Here is a 25,243-nt window from a genome sequence, read left to right on the forward strand (position 1 = left end):
TGGGGGCAACACTCGATTGTGTTGACGGAGAAGGTGGGGTGAGGTGCAGGCCAGGGGTTCTGAATTATACCACATACATTATACACATCACACAAACACTCCACACCACACATACCACACACACAGACATCACATACACATCATACACTCACACACCATACACACATCATACCGCACATCACTTACACATCATACATATACCACATACGTTATACACATCACACACACACACTCCACACCACACACCACACACATTATACACACCACATGGCACACATATATTATACATATCACACAGACACCACACACACAGACATCACACACACATCACACACATACCACACACACATTATACACATCACACACACACTCCACACCATACACACCACACACATTCCACAAAAACACACATCATACACCACACACACACAGTATACATACCACACACACTCCATACCCCCCCCCACATCACACACATACATCATATCACACACATCATACACACACCACACACACATTATACATATCACAACACACTCCACACCACATATACCACACACACCACACACACATATCACACACACACATCATACACCACACACACCACGCACTAACACACATAATTAAAAAGAGGCCCACATAATTAAAAAGAGGCCCACATAATAAAGTGCTGCTGCTGCTAAGTCGCTTCAGTCGTGTCCGACTCTGTGCGACCCCATAGACGGCAGCCCACCAGGCTCCCCCGTCCCTGGGATTCTCCAGGCAAGAACACTGGAGTGGGTTGCCATTTCCTTCTCCAATGCATGAAAGTGAAAAGTGAAAGTGAAGTCGCTCAGTTGTGTCCGACCCTCAGAGACCCCATGGACTGCAGCCCACCAGGCTCCTCCATCCATGGAATTCTCCAGGCAAGAGTACTGGAGTGGGGTGCCATTGCCTTCTCCAATAATAAAGTGTACTGGTGGAAAATATTATTCTCAAATGTAATGAAAACTTCTAAAAGTATCTACCCAGTGGAAAAACACAAAAGCAACAACAAAATACAGAAATACCCAAAGGGATAAATCACTTTGTCCTATGGGAGGCAATCTCCAAGGTACCCTCCTTGGAGTCCTTTCAGCCCCAAATTATCACTGACCACTGTGGCTGACAGAATAACTCAGAGTGTGTTGTGTGACTTCCACATGTGGGACATAAAAGGCATGGTGGCTTCTGCCTGGTCCTCTCTTGAACTGCTTGCTAAGGATGAGGCTGTCTGTCACGACAGGACAGACAGGCTGTCACAACAGCCTTTGCAGCAGCTCACTAGGGGAGGCGATGAGGCCTCCAACTGACAGTGGTGAGTGAGCCATCTTGGAGGCAGAGCCTCCACCCTAGCCAAGACTTCAGATGACCATGGCAGAGCCAATATCCTGCCTGCACCTTGCAAGGGACCCTGAGCTGGAAGCACCCAGCAAAGCCTCCCTTGAATTCCTAACCTGAATAAATTACGAGATAGTAAATGCTCAGGTGGCGCTAGTGGTAAAGAACCGACATGCCAAAGCAGGAGACATAAAAGATGTGCGTTAGAGTCCTGGGTCAGAAAGATTCCCCTGGAGGAGAGCATGGCAACCCACTCCAGTATTCTTGCCTGGAGAAGCCCATGGACAGAGGAGCCTGGCAGACTACAGTCCATAGGGTTGCAAAGAGTCAGACATGACTGAAGTGACTTAGCACATTGTTTTAAATCACTGTTTTTGAATACTTTATTATACAGCAATAAATCACTAATAGAGGCATCAAACTCTTCTTCTACAACATTGTAGACTGAAGATGAGATAATAATTCAGAATTTTGACAGGAAAATGAAATGACCCAAGGATGTCTCCCCAGCTACCTTGTCTTTCATATACAAGAATAAACATCTCAGAAAACTAAAAATAGAATTCCCATATGATCCAGCAATCCCAATTCTGGGCATATATCCAGACAAAACTCTAGTTCAAAAAGATGCATACACCCATATGTCCATAGTGGCACTACTTACAATAGCCAGGACATGGAAACAAGCTACATGGCCACTGACAGAGGAGTGGATAAAGAAGAGGTGGTGCATAGTTAATACACACGATGGAATGCTACTCAGCCAGAAAAAGAATGAAATAATGTCATCTGCAGCAACGTGAATGTAACTAGAGATAATCAAACTAAGTGAAGTAATTCAGAGAAAGATAAATACCATATGACATAAGTGATATGATAGCACGTGTGAAATCTAAAATATGGCATAAATGAACTTATCTACCAAACAGAACAGTCTCACAGACATAGAGAGCAGACGTGTGGTTGCCAAGGGGGAGAGAGTATGGACAGGGACTCTGGGGTAAGTACGTGCAAACTAACATTTAGAAAGGATAAAAAAGAAGGACCTGCTATATAGCATAAGGAAATATATTCGATATCCTCAGATAAACCATAATGGAAAAGAACATAAAAAAGAAAGCATATACCTGTATATCTGGATCATTTTGCTGTACAGCAGAAATTAACACAATATTGTGAATCAACTATACTTCAATTAAAAACAAACAAAGAGTAAAAAATGGATAAGCACCTCAGATGTAAATGGGCTCAGATCTATGCCACCTACACAATTCCTAAAAAATATTCTGCAAGGAGTTTCTGCAAACAATAGGGAGGTACTGTGGATTTGATTCCAGACCACCATAATAGAGCAAATATAATAAAGGGAGTTTATGGATTTTTTTTGGTTTTCTAGTACATAGAAAAGTTATGTTCACACTATAATGTAATCTATTGTGTGAAATGGTGTATGTCTTAAAAAATAATATACATAGCTTAATTAAAAATATTTTATTGCTAAAAAATGCTAATCATCATCTGAGCCTTCAGAGAGTTGTGTTAGTAATATTAAAGACTGCTGATCACAGATCACCATAACAAGGTAATAATGAAAAAGTCTGAAATATTTCAAGAACTCCCCAAATGTGACAGAGACAGAAAGTGAGCAAATAGAGTTGAAGAAATGGCTCTGATAAACTTGCTCAATGCAGGGTTACCACAAGCTGCTGATTTGTAAAAACCAAAATATCTGCAAGGTTCAATAATGTGAAGTACATTAAAATAAGGTATGTATGTAACAGCTCTATTAAAGCCACCAAACATCCATTTATGATTAAAAAAAAATCAGACAAGGCAAAACCTCCTAAGAGATTTAGGAGTTGGATTAACACCATAAAGGATATAAATTTCAAATCAAGAAAAGTTATGACAAACCTTAACAATGTATTAAAAAGTAGAGACATCACTTTGCTGACAAAGGTCCATCTAGTCAAAGATATGGTTTCTCTAGAAGTCATGTACAGATGTGAGAGTTGGACCATAAAGAAAGCTGAATGACAAAGAATTGATGCTTTTGAATTGTGGTGCTGGAGAAGATTCTTGACAGTGCCTGGGACTGCAAGGAGATCAAACCAGTCAATCCTAAAGGAAATCAACCCTGAATATTCATTGGAAGGACTGATGCTGAAGCTCCAGTACTTTGGCCACCTGATGCAAAGAGATGACTCACTGGAAAAGACCCTGATGCTGGGAAAGACTGAAGGCAGGAGGAGAAGGAGACAACAGAAGATGAGATGGTTGGATGGCATCACCGACTCAATGGACATGAGTTTGAGCAAACTCTGGGAGACAGCGAAGGGCAGGGAAGCCTGGTGTGCTACATTCCAGTGGGTTACAAAGAGTCAGACCCAAGTTAGCAACTGAACAACAGCAATCAAATTTTACACAAAGCTAAAATAGATGTTTTTGTCTTCATGGGTCACAGACTCCTTTAAGAATGTGGACAATTTTACCTGACACAAATACACAGATTACTCATATACAGAAATCAGATTCCTTATTACTTCAGTGGACCCGTCTATGGAACTGACTCTGGATTTGAAACTCCTGCCCTTGAAGAATGACCATTAGAGTACAAAAATTAAAAAAGACAAAGAGTGTTGATCTCACTCTATTACTCACTGTTGTGTTGGAAGCCAATGCAATAAGACAGTAAAAAGAAACAAGTATAAATCTTGTAAAGGATGAGATGGGAACTCCTTATTAAAGATGGTACTATCTACCTAGAAAACTCAATAAGATAAACTGAACAAAGTTTAGGGGAGAGAGAAACGGGTTTCACTGAGGCAGTTATAAGAAAAATACATAAAAATCTACAGGTTTTCTTCTATCAGGAACGACCAATTAGAAAAGGTAATGGAAAAAATACTGTTTACACTAGCAAGAAAACCAAAATAAATCCAAGGAATAAACTTAACAAGAACCTAAGGATGTGCATGACTTATGGAAAAAACTCAAAAAATTTCCAAAGAACACAGTTGGAGAGAAAAACCTTGTTTTTAGATGAGAGACACAATACTTAAGAATATCAGTTATTTCAGAATATCAGTTATTTCTAACCAAATCTATAATTGAATGTAATTTTGACTAAAATTTCCAATAAATTTTCTTTTTTGCCATTATTTGTTGACAAAATAAATTCTAGGTTCATCTGAAGGAATAAATAAGAGTAGGTGAGAAAAATAAAAAATGAAGGTTGATAAAATTTATGCTATCAAGTATAATAATGGAATACAATCACAGTAATGAAGTATTTATTGTTTTGGTGTTGGAAATGGCCAGAAGACCACACAGCAGCGGCATAAAACCAGATGAGAACTGAAAAGATGAGATGGCTGTTTTCAGAGCAGTGAAAGAAGGCTGGGAAAAGGGCTCACAATATGACTGAAAGTAATCCTACCTCATGCAGGGCACCCAAATAAAATCCAGGAGGAGCAAATAACTGTGTGTAGAGCATGGACTAAAAAGCCTTTGAAGAAAATAGAAAAGATGAAGTGGCATGAAATGCCTATGATTACTCTGCACCAGATGGTACACTGCAGACTTTTAACCTTTACAACAGCCCTTGGATATTAGTGCCAATATAACCTCCATTTCGCAGATGAGGAAACTGAGACCAAGATAGGTACCTTGTCCGAGGTGCTCAGCTAGTAGCGGAGCTCCAAATCCAGGCAGCATGGTTTTGAGTCCACAGTCGTGATAAGTGGGCTCTCACATATCACCTTTATTACAACAAAGCGACATGGGCAGAGTGGACCAAGAGCCAGGCAACCATCTTCCCAATGCTTGATCAAGATTTAGCATTTTTAAGGTTTAAACATTTTGATAGCCTGTTATTGTGTATATATTTACAACTATAATATGTTATTTTCTGTTGTAAACTTTTTATTAATATATAATATCCTTCTTTGTCTCTTACAACTCTTTTTGATTTAAAGTTCACTTTACCTGGTGTTGGTATAGCTGCCCCTGCTCTCATTCGGTTCCTATTTGCATGGAATAGCATTTTCCATCCTTTCATTATCAACCTATTTGTGTCTTTGGATCTAAAGTGAATCTTCTATAGACAGTATTTAGCTGTATGGTGTTTTTTAAAGTCCATTCAGCCAGTATCTGTGTTTTGCTTGGACAGTATAATCCATTTAAAATTCAAATAACTATTGATAAGGAGAGAATTACTTCTGTAGTTTTGCTATTTGTTTTCTATGTACCTTATAGTTTTTTGTTCCTCATTTTCTGCATTACTTTCTTCCTTTCTGTGTAGCTGATTGTTGTAGTAAAACATTTACATCCCTTCCTCATTTCTTTTTGAGTTTTTAGGTACTTTCTTTATGGTTACCAAGGGATTAACTTAACATTATAAAATTATAACAATATAATTGGAATTTATGCCAGTTTAACTTTGTGCTGCCTGCCCAGTCATGTCCGACTCTTTGCGACCCCATAGACTGGTAGCCCCCCAAGGTTGCTCCATCCATGGAATTTTCCAGGCAAGAATATCGGAGGGGGTTGCCATTTCCTACTCCAGGGGATCTTTCCCACCTAGGGATAGAACTTGTGTCTCTTGTGTCTCCTGCATTATCAGGCAGATTCTTTACCACTGTGCCACCTGGGAAGCCAGTTTAAGTTTGACAACATACACACAAAAAACTGCTCCAAAAACACAAGCAAATATTATTTGTAATGCATTGGTCCCTTAAATTATGTAGAAAACAAAATGTGGAGTTACAAACTGAAGTTACAATAATACAAGTTTCAAGAAGAACAGAGCTGAAGGAATCATGTGTGCAATTTCAGACTACACCACAAAACTACAGTAATCAAAACCATATAGTACCGGCACAAAAACAGACACAGATCAACAGGAAAGAACGGAGAGCCCAGGGCATAAACCCATGCACTTACGGTCATTAATCTATGACGAAGGAGGCAAGAATATACCATAAAGAAAAGACAGTCTCTTCAATAATTGGTGCTGAGAAAACTGGACAGCTAAATGTAAAGGAGGAAATTAGAACGTTGTCTAACACTATATACAAAAATAAACTCCAAATGGATTGAAGATCTAAATGTAAGACTGGATACCATAAAACTCCCAAGGGAAACAAGGGCAGAACACTCTGACATAAATTACAGCACAATTTTTTTTTTCTGCTCTATCTCCAAAAACAAAGGAAATAAAACCAGAATTAAACAAATGAAATCTAATTACACTTAAAAGCTTTTGCACAGCAGAGGAAACCATTGACAAAAAGACAACCTGCATAATGAGAAAAGGTATTTGCAAATGATACAACCAATAATGGGTTGTGTGTGTATGTGTTAGTTACTCAGTTGTGTCCAGCTCTTTGCGACCCCATGAACTGTAGCCTGCCAGGATCCTCTGTCCATGGGATTTCCCAGGCAAAAATACTGGAGTGGGTTGCCATTTCCTTCTCCAAATAAGGGGTTACTATCCAACATATATAAACAGCTCATACCTAGTTAAAAAATGGGCAGGAAAACTGAATATTTTTCCAAAGAGGAAAGGCAGATGGCCAACAGGTACAGGAAAAGATTCTCAATACTGCTAATCATCAGGGAATTGCTAATCAAAGTCACAATAAGACATCAGCTCACACATGTCAGAATGGTTATCATCAGAGAGAATACAAATAACAACTGTTGATGAGGATGTGAAGAAAAGGAGACCCTCACGCACTTTTGAAGGGAATTGGTGGATTCCACCGTGTAATCAGTTGGTGCATCCACTGTGGAAAACAGTATGGAGGCTTCTCAAAAAAACTAAAGATGGAGCTACCATATGACCCAGCAATTCCACTCCGGGGTATACATTAGATTAATTATTGTTTTTTTTTAATTTTTTTTAAACATGTATTAGTCTCTCAAATCATGTAGAAAATAAGTGAGTTATATGCCATTGTTATAATAATAGCTTTATAAAATTGCTCATGTGTTTAGCTTTACTGAGATCTTTGTTTCTTCATATGACTTCAAGCCACTGTCTATTGTCCTCTCATTTCACCTGCAGGACTCTCTTGAGCATTTCTTATAGGGAGGATCTGGTGATGAACTTCTTCAGCTTTTGTTTATCTGTGAAGTTTTTAAGTTTGCCCTCAATTTTGGGGGACAGTTTTGCTGGATATAGAATTTTTGGGTGACAGATTTTTTTTTCTTTTAGCATTTTGAATATATTAACCCACTGCCTCTGGTTTCCAGAGTTTCTGATGAGACATCTTCTGGTAACATTATTGAAGTTCCTTTGGATCTGATGAGCCACTTCTTTCTTGCTGATATAAAATTTTTCTTTTTGTTTTTGTCTTTTGACAGTTTGATTATACTGTGTAACATGTGAGTCTCTTTAAGTTCATCTTATTTGTCTTAGATGTTTATATTCATGTCATTCATCAAATTTGGGAAGTTTCTTCACATGTTTCATCTGCCCCTTTCTCTCTCTTCGCCTTCTGTGACTCCTAAAACTGTATGCAGGTCCTTTAGGTTCTGTTCACTTTTCTTTAATCTTTTTTTCTTTATGCTCCTCAGACTCATAATTTCCATTGTCTTATCTTCAATGTCACTGATCCTTTCTTTGCTCAGATTGGCATTTGAAGCCCTCTAATAAGTAAAATCATTGTGCTCTTCTGCTCTATTAAATCTTTTTTGATTCTACCAGGTTTTCTATTTATCGATATTTCTATTTTATTAATACATTATTTTTTACTTTCTTCACATCTTCCTTTAGCTCCTTGAGCATCTTTAAGATAGTTGTGTTAATGTCTTTGTCTAGTAGATCCACCATCAGGTCTTTCTCAAGGATGGTTTTGGTTGGTTTACATTTTTTCCATTGAATAGGCCATATTTTCCTGTTCATTTACTTGCCTTTTGATTCTTGTTAAAAACTAGACATTTGAATCTAATATGTAACTCTGGAAATCAGATTCTTCTCCTTCCCTAGAGTTTGCTATTTTTGATTGTTTTTGTTTTATTTATGTTGTAGGCTGTCTCTGTGCCAAGGATCAGCCTGAACAGTAAAGGTGCATGTGTACGTGCTAAGTCACTTCAGTTGTGTCTGACTCTTTGTGACCCCATGGACTGTAGCTTGCCAGGCTACTCTGCCCATGGAATTCTCCAGGAAAGAATACTGGAGTGGGTTGACATTTCCTTCTCCAGGGGATCTTCTTGACTCAGGGATCGAACCTGCATCTCTTATGTCTCCTGCATTGGCAGGCAGGTTCTTGACCACTTTGGACTTGGGAAGCCCTGAAGAGTAATGGTAAGGTCTTCTTATATCCTTCCTGAGGCTGTACTTTCCCCTAGATATGTGCAGTGCCTGTCTAATTTCCCCTGTATATGCAATTGCTTTCCAATGTTATAGTCTTCAATGTCTGACTTCCAAAATGAGAAAAAAAGAAAAATAAAAGGGTGGGGGAGGTGGCAGTCTTTTAAATCCCCTGAAAGTCAACTCAACCAGAGAGGGTAAGGCTTGTAATGACAGGGAAAAGTGTAACAACAATGGAAGCCTCAAAAGATTTAAAAAGAAAATATCATGAAAAGTATCTTCTCTGATTACAATGGGATGACTTTAGAAGTCAGTAACAGAAGGAAAACTAGAAAATTCACAGAATTGTGGGAATTAAACAACTCACTCTTAAACAACCAAAAGATTAAAGAATAATCACTAGGGAAATTAGAAAATACTCACAGACTGATAAAAATGAAAACAAGACATACTAAATACATGAAACACAGTAAAAGCAGTATGAAGGAGAGAATTTACAGCTGTAAGTGTTTACATAAAACAAGAAAGATCTCAAATCAATAACCTAACTTTACAATTTAAGGAACTAGGAAAAAAAAAAACAAACTAAGCATACATCTAGCAGAAGGAGTGAAATAATAAACATTAGAGCAGAGATAAATGAAATGGATAATAGATAAACAGTAGAAAAAAATCAATGAAACCAAAAGTTGATTCTTCAAAAAGTTCAACAACACTGACAAACCTTTAGATAGATGGACTAAGAAAAAAAGAGAGAATACTCAAATCACTAAAATCATAAATGAAAGTGAGAAATTACTACTTATTCTACAGAAATAAGAATTATGAGGGTACTATAATCAGTTGCACATCAACAAATTAGATAACCTAGATGAAATGGACAAATTCCTAGAAACACAAAACCTATAAAGAGAAAATCATGAAGAAAAATCTGAGTATTATTAGTAAGGAATTTGAATCAGTAATTGAAAATGTGACAAAGAAAAGCCCTGGACCTGATGGCTTTATTGCAGCCATGAAATTAAAAGACGCTTACTCCTTGGAAGGAAAGTTATGACCAACCTAGATAGTATATTCAAAAGCAGAGACATTACTTTGCCAACAAAGGTCCATCTAGTTAAGGCTATGGTTTTTCCAGTGGTCTTGTATGGATGTGGAGTTGGACTGTGAAGAAAGCTGGGCACTGAAGAATTAATGCTTTTGAACTGTGGTGTTGGAGAAGGCTCTTGAGAGTCCCTTGGACTGCAAGGAGATCCAACCAGTCCATTCTGAAGGAGATCAGTCCTGGGTGTTCATTGGTGGGACTGATTTCGAAGCTGAAACTCCAATACTTTGGCCACCTCGTGCAAAGAGTTGACTCATTGGAAAAGACCCTGATGCTGGGAGGGATTGGGGGCAGGAGGAGAAGGGGATGACAGAGGATGAGATGGCTGGATGGCATCATCGACTTCAACATGAGTTTGGGTAAACTCCAGGAGTTGGTGTTAGACAGGGAGGCCTGGTGTGCTGCGATTCATGGGGTTGCAAAGAACTGGACACGACTGAGCAACTGAATTGAACTGAACTGATGAAGCATTTAAAGTGGAACTAATATCAATATTTCTCAAACCTATCCAAAAAAATTGAAGAAGAGGGAATCCCTCCAAACTCATTCTATGAAGTCAGCATTACAGATGGCATCATTGACTCATAGAATATGAATTTGAGCAAACTCTGCAAGACAGCGAAGGACAAGGAAGCCTGGTGTGCTGCAGTCCAAGGGGTCACAAAGAGTTGGACTTAGCAACTTAGCAACTGAACAATATTACCCCTGATACCAAAACCAGATAGACACTACAAGAAAAGAAAACTACAGCCTAAAATCCTCAACAAAATATTAGGAAACAGAATTCAACAGGATGGAAAAAGGGTTAGACATCACGATCAAGTGGGATTTATTCCTGAATGCAAAGATGGTTCAACATATGAAAATCAATTAACGTAACACACCACATTAATAGAATGAAGGAAAAACCCACATGATCATCTCAACTGATGCAGAAAAATCTTTTGATCAAATTCAATATCCTTTCATGATTCAAAAACTCAACAAAGTAGGACTAGATGGAAACTATCTCAGCATAATAAAAGCCATTTATGAAAATCCCACAGTGAATATCAAACTCAATCGTGAGAAACTAGAAGTTTTTCTAAGGTCAGGAACAAAACAAGATGCCCATTTTAACCACTTCTATTCAACATAGTATTGGAAGTCCTAGCCAGAATAATTAGGCAAGAAAAAGAAATAAAAGATAGACGTAAAATTATCTCTGTTCACAGATGATATGATCTTCCATGTACAAAAGAGTCCACAGAAAGAAACTGTTACATAGATGAATTAATTTAAGTAGCAGGATACAAAGTCAACACAAAAATCATCTGCATTTCTATACACCAACAATGAACAACACAAAAGGTAAATTAAGAAAACAATTCCATTTGCATTAACTGCACTGTTGCTGTGTGATCTGGCCCAACCCCAACGAGTACTCAGGGTAGGGGCTGGCCTCCAGGTCCTGTTCAGTGAGCAGAACCCCATGAGTCCTGCTTCTCTGCAGATGTACCCCACACCAGGGTCCCCCGGCTCTGCACAAATGCTTGAAAGGAGTCACAGGAGGGATCAATCCAGTGGAACGTGCGGTGGGGTTTAAAATAAAAGAATCAAACTATTTGGGTTTTTCTTAAAATAATCATGAGAGCCAAGTTTTCCAGGTATCATAAAGCATTCATGGCAGCAAACACGGTCTCCCTCCACTCTGTACCTGGAGACCCTGTCCTACAGATGAGAAAATGGCAATGGAGAGGAGGGCAGGCTCAGCCCACACCCTCTGCTGAGGCCTGGGAAGACCCCTGGGTCCTGCTCCTTCTCCCAGGCACTGGCCCATTCCAGGGAGCTCGACTGACCTGAGGGACCTCAGGCAGGTCCACTGCACAACAGAGCCACCCGTGCTGGCTGGCGATGCAGAGTCCACCGGGTGTGGATGTGCCCTGCCTGACCAGGTGACCCAGCGGCTGGAGCCTGGTCTCTTGTATGTTGCCTTGCCTGTAGCTTCCACCTTGGACAGGCCCAACAACTGCCCCCAACCTGCTGCGGTCTTCACAGCCCTGCCCCCAGGTCACTTTCATCAGCCCAGGGTGGCAGCTTTGCAGTGGCCAGAGTATTTCAGAGGTCCATTGAGACCCACGTCTGGCCGAATGGACACATCTCTGCCCCTTACATCTAGCCCCTCCAGTCACCTATGCCCCAGGGCCCAGGCCCTCTTCCCACCCCACCTCCTGCCTCCAAGCGACAGGAGGAAGCAGACCACTTCCCTCCTTCCTGGGAGCCCCAAATACCCATCAGGCCTCCTGGCCCTGGTGAGGCAGACAGAGGCAGGCAGGGAATAAACCCTGCTATGAGGGCCTCCAGGCCAGAGCTCCTTTACTGGAAACTAAACCCAGGGAAATGTGTGGACCTCAAGCCTCCTTCTTTTTGGGTGTCAATCTGCAAGTGAAGAGCCTTTCCTTGGGGACAGCTGGGTGGCCTAGGGGTGTGGGAGCTGTCAGCTTCCTTCCTAGGTGCAGGGGAGGATGTTTGGGGGCCCTGGGCAGGATGGCAGGCACACAGGGGTGGCATCCTGCTGTTTTCAGTCGTCCTTACTGGTATCAGCAGTTATTCCCAGCGGCAGACCTCCCCTCACCACCCCAGAGGGTGCTGGGCCCTGTCCCTGGCTCTGCTGGGGTGGATCCTGAGGATCCGGGCGGGTGTGGGGCCGGCCCATAAGGGGAGCCGCCCAGCATAGTCAGCACCCGCCCTGCCCCCCGCGCTCCCCTCAGTCTCCCTCAGCAGACTCTCGGGTCGGGGGCAGATGCTCAGTGGACACCTCCAGCCTCAGAGGAATGGGGCAGGCTGGGCTCCTGCTGGCTCCTGGGTAGGCGGGGTGTGAGTGTGACTCCCCTTCCCCTGCTCTCCATCGGAATGTCAGGGACCCCTCCTCCCCTGAGGCCCACTGCAGGGAAGCTGGCCCCTCGGACCTCATTCTAGGGACGAGTCTTTCTGGGGAGGAGGGACAACCGCTCCCTCTCAGCTGAGCCGAGGAGGGGGGCCAGCAACCCTGGACACTCCGTGCCCAGTTTCGTGTTGGGGGGGAGTCATCCCATGGGAGTGAGTTGGGCTCCTCAAACTCTAGAGATGTCCCCAGGCACGAGACACAGGACCGAACCCTCCAGGAACGGCCAGGGGTCAGGATGCAGATGGGGGACCGGGCGTAGATGGCAGGCGCCCGGAGCCCCAGCACGGCGCCCCGAAAGGGGACCCGGCTCTGCCCAGGAGAGAAGGGGGCAGCCGGATGGGTCCCCGCGCGAGGCGCCCCAGGAGCGTACCCGGGGGCTCCAAGCGAGGCCGGCAGTGCAAGTGGGAGCACCGCGGCGGGGGTGGACCCCACCGGGCAAGACCCAACTTCCCGCGTCCCCGCTGCGCGGCACTGAGCTGCCAGTGGCCTTACCTGACCGTGCTTCGGGCGCCCTCGTCGGACTCGTCCGGAGCGAAGAGGCTCCGGGTCCTGACCGCGCAAGACGGCGCCGAGTGGGCAGAGGGAGGGGCGGCGGGAAGGGCCGCCGCCAGACCCCGCCCCCGCCCCGCCTCGTCCCGTCCACCGCCCGGCGCCCCGGGCAACTGCTCCGCGGCCCCGCCCCTCCGCGGCCAGACGGCGGCCACCGGGCGGCGCTGCGGCCACGTGGATGGCGGCAGGGCGGGGCCGGGAGGCGACCCGAGGGGACAGGGGTGCGGGTGGGGCGGGAAGGGACCCCAGGGGGCAAGGGTGCGGAAGAGAGGCCCCTCTGCGGTCCCTGCTAAGTCAGGACCCCTCCCTGTTCTTGGATGCTGCTCCGACTGGACACCTGCCCACCTCCCTGCTTGCTGCGCACTCCCCCATTTCCTGGCGACCTGGAGTGTCTACTACCGGGCCTGGGGCACCTTACTCACCACTCACTCGGCCCTCGGAGGAATGGCCCTGGGAGGCTGCAGAGTCCTCCCGCCAGGCGTCTCCTTCCCAAGTCCCCCTTGCTCAGAACCGGCAGGCTGGGGTCTCGTTCCTCGCTCAGGGACACGCAGCTCTGTGACCCATGGATCACAATGTGTGTCTTGCGTTGGGGTCTCCGCCACCCAGAGGTGAAGGGCCAGCCAGGAGGGGCAAGGATGGCCAGGATAGCGGGAGCCTCAGGCTCTCTGGGTGGAGAGGAGGGCCTAAGGGACTGGCAGACCGTTACCCTGTGAGAACCCCGGAGCTGCTCTTGGGACTGGGCCCTGGGATTTCTGTGATGTCCCTGCCTGAGCAGAGTCAGAAGAGGTCCCAGGTAGGGCTGTGGTGGGGGTTGCCACTCCCTAGGACCAGTGCTCCTTCTGGAGGAGGGATGCAGAAGGGACTGGGGGCGAGGTCCCTGGCTCAGGGACAGGGCGCCTCACCAGCACCCTTGAAGCGGGCCAGGCCGTGGAAGGTGTCTGCTTGGCCATTGCTGGTCTGTGACTGTCAGGCCCAGGCGGAGTGACGCTGAGACACTGAACCTGGATGGGGACATGCAGGCCTGGTCAGAAGGAAAGAGGCCAAGTGTCAGGAGTGGCGAGGGAGCCCACAGGTGCTGACTGTAGTCCTGGGCTGGATTTGTGGGTCCTTGACCCAGAAGGGCTTCCCAGGTGACGCTAGGGGTGAAAGAACTCGCCTGCTAATGCGGGAGATGCGAGACACAGGTCGATCCCTGGGCGGGAGAAGGAGATGGCAACCCATTCCAGTATTCTTGCCTGGAGAATTCCTTAGACAGTGGAGCCTGGTGGGCCATAGTCCACAGAGTCGCAAAGAGTTGGACACGACTGAAGCAACTTCACACGCGTATACTACCCAGAAGCCAGGACAGAAGATTAGAGAAGCAGGAAAGCTGGACTCCGAGGTACCGTCTTGGAATGCAGGATTTAATCTCCCAGCAGTCTTCAGGTCACAGGACAGACTCAATTCTGGGATGACTCACAGAGGCCTGGAGAAAATGCTGGCCCATGGTTAGCAGGAAGGAAGCGCTGAAGCCTCCCTGGTAGAAGGCGGAGGGAGGAACAGACAGGCCCCAGGCTGTGCCAGGTGCAACACCCTTGTCATGGGTTAGTGAGGCCGTTGGTCAGTGATCACGTTCTTTTCCATCCCAATTACCAAAAGAGGCTCAGAAACAGTTTGCAGTCATGTGGGGGCACAACAGTGCTCATTTACGGTTTGGCCTCAGGGCGGTGCCAACTCTCCCCTCTGTCCTGATGTTGGACATCCCCCCAGGACAGGACAGGCCCCTCACACTGAGGTCATCTCACACTGGTCAGGATGGGCCAGGAGGCTAGTGGGCAGGGGGCCTTAAGACATGTGTGCCCTGGAGGTGGGAGAGGAGCCCTGTGAAATACAGGGAGCTTCCCTTCATGCCACTTGTAGGGGCTGGTTGCCAGGGCATGCCCAGATGTCCCCAAAGTGAAGGACAAGTTGCTGTGCCTTGTGTCCCCTTCCAAGGCATAAGCACGGGCCTGACAGGCCACTTGGGTTCTGGAAGCAGCATCTTCCACTCTTAGGCGTATCACTTGACCCCATGTGTTGGGTAACTCAGAGCGAGGGCAGCTTTGAGGGCGTCAGTTCAATTCACTTCAGTTGCTCTGTCGTGTCCAACTCTTTGTGACCCCATGAACCGCAGCACACCGGGCCTCCCTGTCCATCACCAACTCCCGGAGTCTACCCAAACCCATGTCCATTGAGTCAGTGATGCCATCCAACCATCTCATCCTCTGTCGTCCCCTTCTCCTCCTGCCCTCAATCTTTCCCAGCATCAGGGTCTTTTCAAATGAGTCAGCTCTTTGCATCAGGTGGCCAAAGTATTTGCATTTCAGCTTCAACATCAGTCCTTCCAATGAACACCCAGGACTGATCTCCTTTAGGATGCACTAGTTGGATCTCCTTGCGGTCCAAGGGACTCTCAAGAGTCTTCTCCAACACCACAGTTCAAAAGCATCAATTCTTCAGTGCTCAGCTTTCTTTATAGTCCAACTCTCACATCTATACATGACTGCTGGAAAAACCGTAGCTTTGACTAGATGGACCTTTGTTGACAAAGTAATGTCTCTGCTTTTTAATATGCTGTCTAGGTTGGTCATAAGTTTTCTTCCAAGGAGCAAGCGTCTTTTAAATTCATGGCTGCAATCACCATCTGCAGTGATTTTGGAGCCCCCCAAAATAAAGTCAGCCACTGTTTCCACTGTTTCCCCATCTATTTGCCATGAAGTAATGGGACCAGATGCCATGATCTTTGTTTTCTGAATGTTGAGATTTAAGCCAACTTTTTCACTCTCCTCTTTCACTTTCATCAAGAGGCTGTTTAGTTCTTCACTTTCTGCCATAAGGGTGGTGTCATCTCCATATCTGAGGTTATTGATATTTCTCCTAGCAGTCTTGATTCCAGCTTGTGCTTCTTCCAGCCCAGCGTTTCTCATGATGTACTCTGCATAGAAGTTAAATAAGCAGGTTGACAATATGCAGCCTTGATGTACTTCTTTTCCTCTTTGGAACCAGTCTGTTGTTCCATGTCCTGTTCTAACTATTGCTTCCTGACCTGCATACAGGTTTCTCAAGAGACAGGTCAGGTGGTCTGGTATTTCCATCTCTTTCAGAATTTTCCACAATTTATTGTGATCCACACAGTCAAAGGCTTTGGCATAGTCAATAAAGCAGAAATTGAGGGCGTCAGGGAGCAGGAATGTCTGTGCAGCAGGCCTGGGCCATTGGCCCTGCACTTGGGCCTGTGGTATTGGAGGTGTCAGTGGGCAGGTGCCCCTTGGGCTGTGGGCAAGCCCTGGGCTCTGGAGTGAGGTTGTGTGTCTGTGGACGAAACTCACCTTTAGAGAAATGCTTCCTGACTCCCGAGCATGGGGAGCAGCTCAGTCTTGCAGCTCTCTGCCCTGGGGGGCCCGCCATCAGGGGTGCCAGGCACTTGCAGCCTCCTGGGACACTGCGTCCCCCGCTTCCTCTGTGGAGGGAGCCATCAGTGCAAGGCCAGCTGTGCTTGCTGCTCTGTTTGCCTGTCCAGGCAGTGATGACATCATCAGTCACTCAACGGCTTCCTTCTTCTAGAGGGGGAGCTCCCCGCCAGGCAGTACCTCTGTGCAGCTTCTGACACCTGTTGTCCATACCCTCCTGCCCTCGCTGCCAAGGAAACAGGTCTGAGAGTGGACATAACCTTCCTGGAAAGAGAACCTCAGCCTTGGAGTTGAGGGTGGTCTCCTGAGCCCTCCGCCTGCAGGGCAGTGCCCGGCTTCAGCATGGGGAATGGCTGCTGAATCAGTGAATCCCTGAACCTCAGAAGTGCAGGCATTGCAGGGCCTGGATATTCCGTGGAGATTCATGGGACTGAGACCCTTAGGGTTGCCCGCTGCGTCCAGCCCACCTTGGCTGTGGGGGTGGGGGATTCTGCAAGGTGTGTTACAGATCTCAGACCACAGCAGTGAAACCAGACACCCGCTGGGAGGACCTCCTGCTTTGGCTTTATTCAGCCTCTCTGATCCTTGAGCCCAAGGAGCCTCCCCTTGTCAGAGCTGGGATGTGGGAGGGGGCCATCCTGACATCCTAGAATTGCAGCTGGGCAATGTCTGCTCCCCACTCGTTAGTCCCATTTGCAGGCTGACAGTGGGTGGGGGTGGGGGTTGCTCCCCCCGGGGAGCTCCAGTCATGCTGTCCCCTTGCTCCTGCACCACTGTTCCCTCAGGATTCTGAGGTGCAGAAGGGGGCACTCAAGGATGGCCCCTGGTCCAGGCAGCATCCGTGAAGGGCCTGGCTCAGTCAGAGGCTGGGGGCTCTCAGTCCCGAGAGTTTCCAGGAGGAAGCCAGGTGCCAGGGCCACTCTAATCTGTGGGGAAGGGTGTGGAGACAAGCAGCACGAAGGGTGTGGACAGCCTGGTCCCAGGCCTCAGCAGCTCAGACACTCCGAGGACTGGGACGAGTGACTCCAGGAGACACATGTGTGCTCTCAGTGGGGGAGGGAGCCGTGCTTGGCTGCGGGCCCTGCTGGCCATTTCCTCCTCTGCCCACACGTTCTCAGGCCCAGGGAGGCCTTAAGTGCTTCCGTATGGACAAGCCCTCTGCGGCTTTCTCATGTTCAGGGCCTCTGGTGGGACCATTCTGGGTGGCGGGCGGGGCTCTCACATCCTCAGAAATGCGTGCAGAAGATGAGTGAGGACTCACATTTTCCTTTGCTCACTCTCAGGGCTGACAGAGTTAACTCCCACTCTCCAGGGAGACACGCAGAAACAAGACCTGCCATCAGCAGTGATGCTGAGAGGCAGTGTGTCAGCTCGGATCCCAAGTCAGCGGGAGAGCCTCAGCTTTCATGGTTTTAAGCCAAAGCCACTCACTAGTCTGGACCATCTTAGCGGGGCTGGGCGGTGGGGTGCTTGTATTGATGACAACCCCTGGGCGCTGTGACAGCTCAGCATGGACCACCATCCACCTTTCTGGGGGGAGCCAGAACAACGGTGAGCCCCGGTGAGGGGCCCTCGAGGGGCCAGGGCACAGGGTGGCAGGAGGGTCAGGGGACTTGTGCTGGCGGGTGAGTGGAAAGGTGCTGTGAGTGCCCGGTGGACTCGACCCAGCCACGTGATGCTCCTGAGGGGTCTTTACCTCTCCTGCATGTCTGGTCATGTCTTAGGAAGTGAAGCCAGGCTGACGATAGCATCCTGAGTGCTCCCTTCACACATCTGACTAATGGATCCTGTGTTGTGAGAGCCTCGAAGTCAAGAGACTGGTGCTCACAGGGAGGGTGGTTGGGGGAAGAAGGTTCTAGGTCTTGAACATCTAATCTCCCCAGCAGCGGTGGTTTTTCCCCTCCACCACCTCTGGGTACTTGTAAACTACGTGGAATTAGTTTACAAAATGCCTCAAAATGTTTATGCCTCCTCCTGACCAGCCGTACTGTCCTCAACTGAAAGGGCCCAGAATGTCATGCAACTCAACTTCTGCTGGTTCGGGAAGGCCACTCTGGGATGCCAGGGCTGGCCTGGATGGTTGGGGTATGGGATGGCCAGGCAGCCACACCACAGGGATTCTCACTGTGGGTCTGCCTTAAGGGCCAGGTCACCAGACCCCCAAAGTCTGAGCAAAACTGTCCCATGCACATTTTCCAGGAAAGAGGACCCACAAGTTTCATGGTATTCTCGAAGGAATAAGTAATTCCAAAGGCATCACAGATTTTCAAAGAACTGGGACACAAAAAATTATACAAAAACCATGTGAAATAAAGTTTAGTCTTTTTACGATGACTTAGGAGGTCCAGAGGAGAAGGCGATGGCACCCCACTCCAGTACTCTTGCCTGGAAAATCCCATGGGCGGAGGAGCCTGGTAGGCTGCAGTCCATGGGGTCTCCAAGAGTCGGACTCGACTGAACGACTTGACTTTCACTTTTCACTTTCATGCATTGGAGAAGGAAATGGCAACCCATTCCAGTGTTCTCGCCTGGAGAATCCCAGGGACGGGGGAGCCTGGTGGGCTGCCGTTTATGGGGTCGCACAGAGTGGGACACAACTGAAGTGACTTGGTGGCAGCAGCAGCAGGAGGTCCAGAGGGGTCACACCACTACTGTGACCACCATCACCCCCCACCGTCACTCCTGCTATGACTACCAGCCAACACCTTCACTACCACCTTTACCACCACCCCATCACCACCACGACCTTCACTACCACCATCACCCCCACCACCAGTACCACCGCCTTTGGATCCAGGATGGGATCACTTAGAAGTCCTGCGGAGTTGTCTGTTGGCCAGGGTCATGACTTTCCGTGCTGTGGCCTCTCTAGAAACTCAGACCTGTTGATGTGATGGCAGGGTTGCAACAGAATGAGACCAGAAGCTGCAGAGATTCTTGAGACCTGGGCTCAGAAATCACACTGCATCTGTTCAGTTCAGTCGCTCAGTCGTGTCCGACTCTTTGCAACCCCATGAACCACAGCACACCAGGCCTCCCTGTCCATCACCAACTCCTGGAGTCCACCCAAACCCATGTCCATCGAGTCGATGATGCCATCCAACCATCCTCATCCTCTGTCGTCCCCTTCTCCTCCTGCCCTCAATCTTTCCCAGCATCAGGGTCTTTTCAAATGAGTCAGCTCTTCGCAGCAGGTGGCCAAAGTACTGGAGTTTCAGCTTCAACATCAGTCCTTCCAATGAACACCCAGGACTGATCTCCTTTAGGATGGACTGGTTGAGTCTCCTTGACTCAAGAGTCCAAGGGACTCTCAAGAGTCTTCTCCAACACCACATTTCAGAAGAACTGCATCACTTTGCCACATGTTTTTGGTCAAAGCAAGACGCAGGACTACTATGACTCAAGAATGAAGGTGTGGGAAGAGGTACAGAGGTTCTGTGACGGTGGTTGGTCAATGCTCCCACCACAACTGAGGCCCTCTCCCATGTGGCCTCCATCCCGTTTGGCCCCGTCATGCTCTCTCCCCAGGCAAGTGCTGACCATTTCAGGGGCTTGTATCTTAGAAAGTTACAGCCTCTGTTCTCAAAGGCCTTGCCATGTGAGTGAAGATGAACGACACTCATGATGGGTGCGCTCATGTTGGAGTGCTAACGACGTGTTCCTCACTCACCCTCAGACTGGAGGGAGAGAGAGGGCAGGGGGCCTGAGGGGCTGGGACTTTTCTCCTGCGAGGCCTCCGTCCCTCCACGAGGCACATGGAATGTGTGATGGGAGTGTGCCCGTGTGCAGGAGTGCCCTTATCAGTCGTGTTTCATTTCCACGGCCTTTTCGATTTTAGTAATTAAAAAATTTTGACTAACGTTTGACACTGAATGTTTATAACATTATTTATTTATTTTGGAGCAGATAACACCTGTTCATTGTGCAAAATTCAAAAGGTGCAACAGGACAGAGAAGAGCAAACAGACCTTCCTCTCAGCCCACCCTGCAATGCCTGACGGGAGAGAATCACTGCCAGGTTCCACAGGGGACGCTTCAGACACTGCCCATCGTCGTTCTCTTAATATTTAGTTTAGTGTACGTCTGGTGGTAATACATCTTGTCAGCTCTCACTCGTCTCTGCAACGTTTTATTTAGCCTTCAGTTTTGAAGGCTGTTTCCTAGGCAGAATTCCCTCTCAGCTAGATGACAGAGAAGATAGGCATCGACCTCAGGCTTCCAGACTTGTGGGAAGTCCGTCCTTCTGTGGTTCCTTTGAAGATACTGTGCCTTTCTTCTCTGGTTGCTTCTACGATGTTCTGTCTTGGGTTTATAGCTGTTTTCCTGTGACATACGTAGGAGTGCTGGTCTTTGCATTTATCCTGGTTGGCATATGTGGATTCCTTGTTTGGACTTGTAGTATATGCCTGTTATCAGTTTTAGAAAATTCTTGGCTGTTATCTCTTCACATACTGCCTCTGCCCTATTCTGTCTTTTTTCTCCATCTGGGCCTTGAGTTTCACGTATGTTAGATATTTTCATCATTTGCATTTATCTCTTATGCTCTTTTCTGTATTTTCCATTTCTCATTTGTCCTTCAGTCTTGACCATTTCCTATTGATCATTTTCAACTTTCCAATTATTTTATCTTCTCTTCCACTGTGTCTCATCATTGTTAATCCCATCCATTGAGTTCTTACTATTAGTCATTGTTTTTTTAATTTTTGGAATTTCCATTTTATCTTCAATTTCTAGATTACAGTTCTCTTACTCAGTTGGCTATCTCATCTTTCATTTTATGGGAAAAAATAATAATATCTCAATATTAATAATATGAGATATTAATCACATTTAAAGTTAACATATGATAACTCTGAAACCAGACCCACTTGTGGATCTGTTTTTTATTTCCCCATATAGTCTTGTCTCTTGACTAACCTGGTGATTTTTTATTAAATGCTGGACGTTATTTGTGAAAGATTGTAGAGATTCTTCTTAATATTATCTTCCTTTTTATAGGATTTAATTTTATTTTAGTGGGAAGTTAGTTTAGGGACAGATTACCTTTTTCTAATCAGGAACTGATGTAATTCAAATCTAGGTTTATGCCTTTGTGAAGAATGGTATATTATCACCACTTCTTCCTTACTTTTAGAACATAACTTTCTAAGTGACCCAGTTGAGAGTGTGGCATATTTACCAAGGCTGCTGTTCTTTTGAAGGTCCAGCATTCTAGCTGTTGAACTGAGATAATAGCAAAGACTATGTGTAGCTTAAACAAAAAACAGATTAACTGAGGTGTATTTTACATAACTAAATTCATCCTATTCAATGGTGTGCAATTCAATGATTTTCAATAAATTTGCCAAGTGGTGTAATAATCAACACAAATCAGTTTTCGAACTTTTTCATCATTCGAACAAGAGCCCTCAGGCTCATTTACAGTCAACCCTTTCCCACCTCAGCCCCAGGAAACTGCTAGTCTACTCATCTGTATGGATTTGCCTTTTCTGAGTGTTTCATATAAAAGGAATCATATAGGGATTTCCCTGGTGGTCCAGTGATTAAGACTCTGTGCTCCCAATTCAGTGGGAACAGGTTCGATCCCTGGTCAGGGAACTAGATCCCATACGCTTCGCAGTGCAAACGAACAAACAATGGAACATATAACACGTGGACACTTGTGTCTGGCTTCTGTCATTCGGCACAATGTTTTTGAGGTTCATTCATTTCACAGCATGTTTCAGTAGTTTATTCTTACCAAAGTACAGTAGTTTTTCTTGAATAAGCTCTTCAGATTGTTATAATCCTTTGGCTAATCTCCAGAGCTCAGAAAAAGTTAATTTAGCTACTTTTGTCAGCTACTTCATTGCTTGTATGAAGGTGTGAATTCACAGAGGTGCTCACTCCATCATTCCCTAAGTCCTGCCTTACAATTTACTTTTGTATATAGATCCTGTGCCTTGCTAAATTCACTCATTAGTTCTTGCAGGTTTTTTTTTTTTTGGTAGATTTCATAGAATTTTCTAAGTACATAGTCAGTTCAGTTCAGTTCAGTCGCTCAGTCGTGTCTGACTCTTTGCGACCCCATGAATCACAGCACGCCAGGCCTCCCTGTCCATCATCAACTCCTGGAGTTCACTCAGACTCTCGTCCATCGAGTCGGTGATGCCATCCAGCCATCTCATCCTCTGTTGTCCCCTTCTCCTCCTGCCCCCAATCCCTCCCAGCATCAGAGTCTTTTCCAATGAGTCAACTCTTTGTATAAGGTGGCCAAAGTACTGGAGTTTCAGCTTTAGCATCATTCCTTCCAATGAACACCCAGGACGGAGCTCCTTTAGGATGGACTGGCTGGATCTCCTTGCCGTCCAAGGGACTCTCAAGAGTCTTCTCCAGCACCACAGTTCAAAAGCATCAATTCTTCGGCGCTCAGCTTTCTTCACAGTCCAACTCTCATGTACATACACGACTACTGGAAAAACCATAGCCTTGACTAGATGGACCTTTGTTGGCAAAGTAATGTCTCTGCTTTTGAATGTGCTATCTAGGTTGGTCATAACTTTCCTTCCAAGGAGTAAGCATCTTTTAATTTCATGGCTGCAATCACCATCTGCAGTGATTTTGGAGCCCAGAAAAATAAAGTCTGACACTGTTTATACTATTGCCTCATCTATTTGCCATGAAGTGATGGGACCAGATGCCATGATCTTAGTTTTCTGAATGTTGAGCTTTAAGCTAACTTTTTCACTCTCCTCTTTCACTTTCATCAAGAGGCTTTTCAGTTCCTCTTCACTTTCTGCCATAAGGGTGGTGTCATCTGCATATCTGGGGTTATTGATATTTCTCCCAGCAATCTTGATTCCAGCTTGGGCTTCTTCCAGCCCAGCATTTCTCATGATGTACTCTGCATATAAGTTAAATAAGCAGGGTGACAATATACAGCCTTGATGTACTCCTTTTCCTATTTGGAACCAGTCTGTGGTTGTCTGTGAATAGACAGTCTTACTTCTTTCCGATCTAGGTTTCTCTTGTTTCCCTCTCTCACCTTTGTGCACTAGTGAAACCCCCCAGCCAATGTCCCGTAGCAGCAGTGAGAGGGGGCACTCTGACTGCATTTCCGAGTTTAGAGACAGCCTTCTGTTTTCATATTAAATATGATCTTAGCTGAGGAGTAATTTTGGTTATGGCAAAAAGTGAAGAAGAACTAAAGAGCCTCTTGATGAAAGTGAAAGAGGAGAGTGAAAAAGGTGGCTTAAAGCTCAACATTCAGAAAACTAAGATCATGGCATCTGGTCCCATCACTTCATGGCAAATAGATGGGGAAACAGTAGAAACAGTGGCTGACTATTTTTCTGGGCTCCGAAATCACTGCAGATGGTGATTGCAGCCATGAAATTAAAAGACGCTTACTCCTTGGAAGGAAAGTTATGACCAAACTGGACAGCATATTAAAAAGCAGAGACATTACTTTGCCAACAAAGGTCTGTCTAGTCAAGGTTTTTCCAGTAGTCATGTATAGATGTGAGAATTGGACTATAAAGAAAGCTGAGCACCGAAGAATTGATGCTTTTGAACTGTGGTGTTGGAGAAGACTCTTGAGAGTCCCTTGCACTGCAAGGAGGTCCAACCAGTCCATCCTAAAGGAGATCAGTCCTGAATATTCATTGGAAGGACTGATGCTGAAGCTGAAATGCAAATACTTTGGCCACCTTATGCAAAGAGCTGACTCATTTGAAAAGACCCTGATTCTGGGAAAGATTGGGGGCAGGAGGAGAAGGGGACAACAGGGGATGAGATGGTTGGATGGCATCACCGACTCAATGGACATGGGTTTGGGTGGACTCTGGGAGTTGGTGATGGACAGGGAGGCCTGGCGTGCTGCGGTTCATGGGGTCACAAAGAGTTGGACACGACTGAGTGACTGAACTGAACTGAATTTTGGTTACTGTTGATGATGTTCTTTATTAGGTTGAGAAAAGTGAAAGTATTAGTCACTCACTCATGTCTGACTCTTTGGGCCACCCTGGACTGTAACCTGCCAGACTCCTCTGTCCATGGACTTCTCTAGGCAACCATACTGGAGTGGGTAGCCATTCCTTCTCCAGGGGATCTTCCTGACCTAGAGGTTGAACTGGGTCTCCTGCATTGCAGGCAGATTCTCTACCATTTGAGCCTAAGTTATCTTCAGTTCCCAGTTTTCTTAGTGTGTTTTCATAAACATGTATCATATTTTGCCAAATATATTTTCTGTGTTTATTGAAGAGATCAAATATGTGCATCACTGTTATTCTGTTATATTGTCTGATTTTTTAAAATCTTAACTCCAAATTGCATTTTGGGTTAAATCCCACTTGGTCATGGTTTTGGAAGTTGGTAGGTTCAGTTTCTAAGGCTCTATATTCATCAGAGATGTTGCTCTGTGCTTTCCGTTTAATACCTTTGTCTGGTTTTGGTATCAGGGTAATGCTGGCCTCATAAAATGAGTTGTGAAGTGTTCCCTTTCCTCTGTATTTTGGAAGAGTTTATATAGGATTGATGCCTCTTCTTTCTTAAATGGTTGATAGAATTCTTCAGTGAAT

General features: G+C 45.8%; 1 protein-coding gene across 2 annotated transcripts in view; it reads right to left on the reverse strand.

Moving 5' to 3' along the window:
* The window catches only part of COL6A2 (collagen type VI alpha 2 chain), a 31,116-nt gene extending 17,838 nt beyond the window's left edge, over positions 1–13,278 (reverse strand). For both annotated transcript variants that reach the window (XM_086319973.1, XM_086320062.1), the window contains exon 1: positions 13,201–13,278. The gene's annotated coding sequence lies outside the window, so the exon portion shown is untranslated. The remainder of the gene's footprint in view (positions 1–13,200) is intronic.
* Between the last annotated feature and the right edge of the window lie 11,965 nt (positions 13,279–25,243).

Source organism: Bos grunniens, chromosome 1 (assembly GCF_055505025.1).
Source record: "Bos grunniens cultivar Pamir isolate PY7600 chromosome 1, Bosgru_T2T1.0, whole genome shotgun sequence".
NCBI classification, from domain to species: Eukaryota; Metazoa; Chordata; class Mammalia; order Artiodactyla; family Bovidae; genus Bos; species Bos grunniens.